Source organism: Rhineura floridana, chromosome 1, assembly GCF_030035675.1.
Source record: "Rhineura floridana isolate rRhiFlo1 chromosome 1, rRhiFlo1.hap2, whole genome shotgun sequence".
Classification (NCBI taxonomy): Eukaryota; Metazoa; Chordata; class Lepidosauria; order Squamata; family Rhineuridae; genus Rhineura; species Rhineura floridana.
This window is the reverse complement of record NC_084480.1, coordinates 179,613,613-179,619,612: the sequence shown is the minus strand read 5'-3', so window position 1 is coordinate 179,619,612 and position 6,000 is coordinate 179,613,613. Positions and strand designations below refer to the sequence as shown.

The window sequence follows — 6,000 nt, the reverse complement described above, 5'->3', positions numbered from 1 at the left end:
CTGAGATATACACCAAAACATCAACCGCCCCCCGCGTGACTGTTAAATCTGTTTTACAGATCTTTAGAACAGCTCCTAGCTCTAACTACAACTCCCATCAGCCCAATCCAGTGGCCATGCTGGCTGGGGCTGATGGGAACTGTAGTTTTTAAAAGTAACTTGTTCAAGCTCTGGCTCTAACCCCGCCCTTTCAGGATTGTAGCCAATAAATGAAGCCAGGTTGTGACTTCTTGATCCAGGCATGCCTAAGCTTGATTTCAATGTCAGAAAATGGAGGCTTTCAGATTTTGCAGTTTGTGTAAGTAATATGGCTTGAAGTTTTTTTCCCTCTTCTATGCAAGAGTCAGACCCTGGGCTATGAAATATGAAAGTATTTAATCCAATACTCCATTAGGACTTACTTTTGAGTAGACATGGTTAGGATTATATGGGGTGTATTTTTACACCTCTGTGTGTGTGTGTGTGTCCTTTCCAACAACCCTGTGAGGTAGGGTTGGTGATTGGAAACCAAGGCAGCTCACAATAAGAAATAAATCACTTTAAAAACCAATAACTATAAAACAAGTATAAACAGTTGCAAAACAGCTTGAAGTGGCATGATCCTGAATTTTGGGTTGGGTGAATGAAGTTTATTTATTCATTTTTATTTATTATTTGATTTATATCCCGCCCTTCCTCCCAGCAGGAGCTCAGGGCAGCAAACAAAGGCACTAAAAACACTTTAAAAATCATAAAACAGACTTTAAAATATATTAAAACAAAACATCTTTAAAAACATTTTTAAAAACTTAAAAAAAATTTTTTTTAAAAAAGAAAAGGTTTAAAAACATATTAAAAAGCAATTCTAACACAGACACAGACTGGGATAAGGTCTCAACTTAAAAGGCTTGTTAAAAGAACAAGTTCCTTATCACTTCAGGGTACAGTTTTCCTGGTTGAGTAAGCCCCATTGAATACATTGGGGCTTCTGAGTAAACAAACATAGGATTGCACTATGAATATCTTTACAGGTTGTATAAATAATAAACCTACTTGATAGTCATGCTTATATAAATATTTTGTCATACTATATCCCAATAAGTATTCAATTTCACACTATGGTTGTACAATACTTCCTTTACATTTTAAGTTTGCCTTGGGGTGGTCATGGTGCTCCATTGTTTTCATCCTGAGGGGCAGATAGGCTGAGAGATGGTGAGTAGCCCATGGTCACCTACTACAGTTTATAGCTCATTTCCATTTTGAAAAATTAATTAAAACAATTTACATGCAGGCAAAATTTATTAAGTGGATTCACACAATACGTTTAAAGCACATCCAACTCACATTTAAAGTGCACGACTTCCCCTAAAGAATCCTGGAAAGTGTCGTTTCCCCCTCACAGTTATAGTTCTCACCACTCTTAACAAACTGCAGTTCCCATGATTCTGTGGTGGGATTCATGTGCTTCAAATGGGTGTTGAATGTGCTTTAAATGAATGGTGTGGATCTGCCTTAGGTATGATGTGCATTCAAGAGTGAATTGGAAAGAACAATTTTAAAAGATACTTCTTACTCTTATTTCTCAGACCTCTTTCTGAAGTGAAGGGTCAAATCTGTAAAGAAGTTTGGAGCAGCCACATTAAAAGATAAGGGCAGGGCATTCAAGGCAGGGGGTTGCCAACCCTGCTTGGATATGGATGTCTTTGCAGAGGAACCCTAGTCAAGGTTTACCAACAACACAATCCAGACTATATCTACTAGAAGTCAGTCTTGTTGAGTTCTATGGGGCTTAATCCCTTAGTAAGTGTGTTTAGAATTGCAGTCTTCAGAAGCATCCATCTTTACTCCCCAAAGCTCCCATCTAACATCTCCACAACACTACGCTCCTTTGTCCCTACAGTGACCTTCTGATGACTGTCCTGGCCTTGTTACACTCAATTTTGAGGTTCATACCACTGGATGAGATCCCAATACTCAAACAACATGAGACTCAAGGTTCCAAACCAAGGCTTTCTTTATTTTGTTTGCAAACGGAGACTCACAGGCAGCTCTTGCTAGTCCAGTGAGGTCTAAAGTTACAGTTCTCACAAGCATAGATATATTCTTCTATCACTAGGCAGATTGCACAAAGCACAAAGCACAAAGGTGGGAGTCTTGGAAAGGTGGGGGTAGAGGGAGTCCTGGAAGCCTCGGTCTGACATAGTTACACACAGCACACAAAATGATACAGTTGTATGTGAATCTCACTTGTTCCAGTGTCGACCTTCATCCCTTAACCCTTGCATGTCAGACAACTTAACATTGGCTTTTACTAAAGATCTATTTCACATGGAAATTAATTCAGAATTTTCCGTTCTAACAGCCTGAAGGCACTTAACCCTTCTTGCTGAAAGCAAGTAGGATAGATTAAATGTTCGCTACCCAGGCTCCATCTTTTAGCTAAGATTTCTATCTTAATTTCCAATCAGATATTTTTTTTAATTGTATGCTCCAAGCAACTGTGATTGATGCTTAATGTATCATGCTTAATGACATCACTCGGGCCTGCCCCATGACATCACTAGGGCCCGCCCCTCAAATCTCAGGTTTTGGGTTGCTTCTGACCTGGCAACCCTACCCCATGGCCTACTATAACTGAGCCTATAACTAAGCCTTGGCCTAAGCACGTATAACTGAAAGTGCTACACATCCATTCCCTGTTTACCCATGCCTCCACTTCCCTACCCTTGTTCTGTTGATTCCCTACGCCAAATTTTAGATTGTAAGCTCCTCAGGGCAGGGATTTGGCCTGTTGTATGCTGTAAACCACTATGCTCACTCTCATGGCAATATATAATATTTATTATTTATTTACTTATTTATTATTTGATTTATATCCCGCCCTTCCTCCCAGCAGGAGCCCAGGGCAGCAATAATATATATAATATAATAATAATATTGTCCTGCAGAGAATAGTGTAACAAGAATGCTCTGGTGTGGTATCAAGTGAAGGGACAGCCATCCCATTGCTTACTTCAATAAACATTGATGGTGGTGGCAGGCTCCTAGCTACTTCCACACGTACTATGTGTGGGTACAGGTTGTGTGTGGAAAGAACAAATGGAAGGGGCTTACCTAATACCGTAAACTGGCTGAGAAAACATTCTTTCTTTGAGCATCTTTGAAAGGATTATGAAATTTCTTAAGAACTGGGGATTTAAGGAAGAAGAACGTTTTAACCAGACTTTTCATCTTTTATGGCCTGGATATTTTCCAAAAAATAATATTTTTGTGATGATAGGAAACTTAAGGGAGATAGAGTGTACTTCTGTCTTCCTGGGCTTGCTGTTACCTTAAGTATTGTAGATTCATAGAGCTTCAAAGCACTTTGCAAATGCTCCAGTAGCCTCCAGATGTGAATGTTGGCCCTGTCTCCAGCATTTGGGATGGAAGCAGAGAGTACATTAAGCAAGCTTGTTCAGAAGCTAACACCGAGGAAATTCAGTACAGAGTGTGAAAGTCATTTGGTGGCAATGCCAGCTGGCAAACATAAAGCTACTTTATAAAAAGCTCCTATTAAGGCTAAAACTCTGTAATTTCCCAGGGTGTCTGTACTTACATCTGTTGGGTGACAGCAGCCATAACACACATTTCATGCTCAGTTTGCTCTCACTTTCCCCTTTGAGTTATAAATAATGTTAGAAATCCTCCTTGTTCTAATAAAAATGCCTTATTTCCCAAGACTTTTACATTAGGTAAGAGTTAACATTTTTGGGAATATCTGTTCTTCATTGCCCTACTTTTTTTATAACTTGCTAGAAATCTGAACCAAGATTAAGAGCCAGCTTCCCAAAGACAGAATCATTGGTGCCCAAACAAAAATGTAACTCCACAGTAGCCTGAATTATGCAACATGTTTTTAATTCCAGCTTTACCTCAATTATCTTTTTATCTCTCTAATTATATCTATGCCAAGTCTTATCCCTCAGTTTGAAATCACAGGAAATGCCTTTACTCCCCAGCTGGAAAAGTCACCAGGCCAAATCTGCCTGTCCAGGTGTTCAGAGCTGTTGTGAGAAGTTGTTAAGTGTTGGAGAGGGTGTGAGGAGTCAGGTATCTATTTTCATATGTGGTGGACCTGTGAGGTAGTACAATTATTTTGGGAAACAGTTTTTAGAGAAATTAGTATGATTACTGGACAACAAACTGACCCAGATCCTTTAATGGTACTCCTGTCAATATTTCAGAATACAGTAATATCTCAGTTAACGAATCCTCCAGGAAAGAAGCTCCTTTTAATAAAGTCTCTCTTTTTTTGGTACAGGGGTGTGGGGAGGTGTACACTCTTACATAATCAGAATGTGGCTCCTTGTCCAGGGCCGGCTCCAAAGGGTGGCCAGGTGGGGCCCTGGCCAAGGGCCCCATGGCCCACAGGGGCCCCTGAAGGGCCCCTTGCTGTGGTGGGGGAGCAATGCCCTCTTCCACAGCATGCTTCCTGCTGCAGATCAGCATATAGATAGAGGTGATCCAGTGGACATAGTGTACTTAGACTTTCAAAAAGCTTTTGACAAGGTACCTCACCAAAGACTTCTGAGGAAGCTTAGCAGTCATGGAATAAGAGGAGAGGTCCTCTTGTGGATAAGGAATTGGTTAAGAAGCAGAAAGCAGAGAGTAGGAATAAATGGACATTTCTCCCAATGGAGGGCTGTAGAAAGTGGAGTCCCTCAAGGATCGGTATTGGGACCTGTACTTTTCAACTTGTTCATTAATAACCTAGAGTTAGGAGTGAGCAGTGAAGTGGCCAAGTTTGCTGATGATACTAAATTGTTCAGGGTTGTTAAAACAAAAAGGGATTGCAAAGAGCTCCAAAAAGACCTCTCCAAATTGAGTGAATGGGCGGAAAAATGGCAAATGCAATTCAATATAAACAAGTGTAAAATTATGCATATTGGAGCAAAAAATCTGAATTTCACATATACGCTCGTGGGGTCTGAACTGGCGGTGACCGACCAGGAGAGAGATCTCGGGGTTGTAGTGGACAGCACGATGAAAATGTCGACCCAGTGTGCGGCAGCTGTGAAAAAGGCAAATTCCATGCTAGCGATAATTAGGAAAGGCATTGAAAATAAAACAGCCGATATGATAATGCTGTTGTATAAATCTATGGTGCGGCCGCATTTGGAATACTGTGTACAGTTCTGGTCACCTCATCTCAAAAAGGATATTATAGAGTTGGAAAAGGTTCAGAAGAGGGCAACCAGAATGATCAAGGGGATGGAGCGACTCCCTTACGAGGAAAGGTTGCAGCATTTGAGGCTTTTTAGTTTAGAGAAAAGGCGGGTCAGAGGAGACATGATAGAAGTGTATAAAATTATGCATGGCATTGAGAAAGTGGATAGAGAAAAGTTCTTCTCCCTCTCTCATAATACTAGAACTTGTGGGCATTCAAAGAAGCTGAATGTTGGAAGATTCAGGACAGACAAAAGAAAGTACTTCTTTACTCAGCACATAGTTAAACTATGGAATTTGCTCCCTCAAGATGCAGTAATGGCCACCAGCTTGGATGGCTTTAAAAGAAGATTAGACAAATTCATGGAGGACAGGGCTATCAGTGGGTACTAGCCATGATGGCTGTGCTGTGCCACCCTAGTCAGAGGCAGCATGCTTCTGAAAAGCAGTTGCCGGAAGCCTCAGGAGGGGAGAGTGTTCCTGCACTCGGGTCCAGCAGGCTCTTCTTATGTTCTTATGTTCTTAGATCGCAAGGAGAGAGCTGCCCACCCGCTCACTTGCCAGCCCGCGCATGCCTGCTCTCCCCGTGGTTAGCCCTCCACCCCCCTGCTCTGCTCTCTCACTTGCTCACCCTCTGCCCCAGCCACCTTACTCGCTCACCCTCTGCCCCTGCTCGCCTGCTGTCCCACCCCCCATTCACTCCCTCACTCGCCATCCTGGCCCCCCTGCTCACTCACCCTCTGCCCTCGCCAGCTCCCTTGTTTGCTCGCCCACCATCCTGAGGGCCCCTCATTGTTGTGGGGGAGTAGC

General features: G+C 42.0%; 1 protein-coding gene across 1 annotated transcript in view; it reads left to right on the top strand.

Annotated features, from left to right (window-relative positions):
* The first annotated feature begins 255 nt into the window (after positions 1-255).
* Positions 256-6,000, top strand: part of ADCY2 (adenylate cyclase 2) — a 260,383-nt gene continuing 254,638 nt past the window's right edge. Inside the window, exon 1 of the mRNA XM_061588160.1 lies at positions 256-298. The gene's annotated coding sequence lies outside the window, so the exon portion shown is untranslated. The remainder of the gene's footprint in view (positions 299-6,000) is intronic.